Source organism: Lissotriton helveticus, chromosome 6 (genome assembly GCF_964261635.1).
Source record: "Lissotriton helveticus chromosome 6, aLisHel1.1, whole genome shotgun sequence".
Lineage (NCBI taxonomy): Eukaryota > Metazoa > Chordata > Amphibia > Caudata > Salamandridae > Lissotriton > Lissotriton helveticus.
In genome coordinates, this window is record NC_136067.1 from 1,687,437,137 (window position 1) to 1,687,438,140 (window position 1,004).

Genomic DNA, 1,004 nt, shown 5'->3' on the forward strand with positions numbered 1-1,004 from the left:
ACGCGGATCTTTCTCCATGCCCTGGTTTGTGTCCTTGCTTTCTCCGTTATGGGATTTGGCAGACACTTTGCCTATTTCCGTTCCTGTGGACTCTGTGGTGGCCAGTCTTGTGGGTCGTCCTTCCATGGCTGCTGTTCACATTCTGTGGGACGGTGTGGACGAGTGGGTAGTTTCTGCCCTGTGGATGTCTTCTGCCGCTTCTTATCTGGCTGTTCGTTCTGGCATTTTTTGGGGGTACGTTGCCCTGTCTTTGCTGGCCGATTTCGAGTCCCTGTTTTCGTCCATGCAGAAGGGTGCCAGTTGTCCGGAGTTGCTGGAGTCTATGGAGCACCTGGTGGTGTTTCTGTCGGCCATCACCTTTGTTCCTGTATGGTGGGCTTCTGCTGTGTCCTGTGGTTCCTCTGTTGCTGCCCACCGTGTCCTATTACTGCGGGATTGGATGTCGGACGCGGCCCCGCGTTCCTTGGCTTTGCGGCTGCCTTTCTCTGGTGCCCGTCTGTTTGGTGTCTCGCTGGAGGTGTTTCTGCAGTGCTCGCTTCGGCAGCACATATACTATGATTGGAACGATACAGAGAAGATTTGCTTGGCCCCTGCGCAAGGTTGCCTCGCTAATTCGTGGAGCGTTCCTTTAAAGTATACACATGGTCCCTGAGGGGTGCCGGGTCTGGTCCGCGGCGTTCCTGACTGGACCGCCCTTTGGGACGTTCTCGCTGATGCCGCCACCTGGCCTTGTTGTACGGGGTCTGGACTTGTTCGTACGGATGCTCCCGTTCTTGATGGAGGCCCTCCTGATGGTTCTTCCGTTTGTCCTGTCGGGTTGGGTGTTCTCCACGCTCGTCCTCAGGGATGCGTGTCTGCACGTCCCGGTGGCTGTGACGGTTTGGCATTTCCTGCATTCTGCCTAGAGGATCAGCGCTGGCCATTCTGCGTCCTCCCCTTTGGTCTTCGGTCCGCCCCCCGGGTGTTCACCATGGTGAAGGCTCCCTTGGTGGCCCATCTACATC

General features: G+C 57.0%; 1 non-coding gene across 1 annotated transcript; it reads left to right on the forward strand.

Moving 5' to 3' along the window:
• Window positions 1–528: 528 nt before the first annotated feature.
• On the forward strand, window positions 529–635 carry LOC144765390 (U6 spliceosomal RNA). Its single transcript, XR_013597384.1, has one exon. It is a non-coding gene; the product is annotated as a U6 spliceosomal RNA (small nuclear RNA).
• The last annotated feature ends 369 nt before the right edge of the window (window positions 636–1,004 follow it).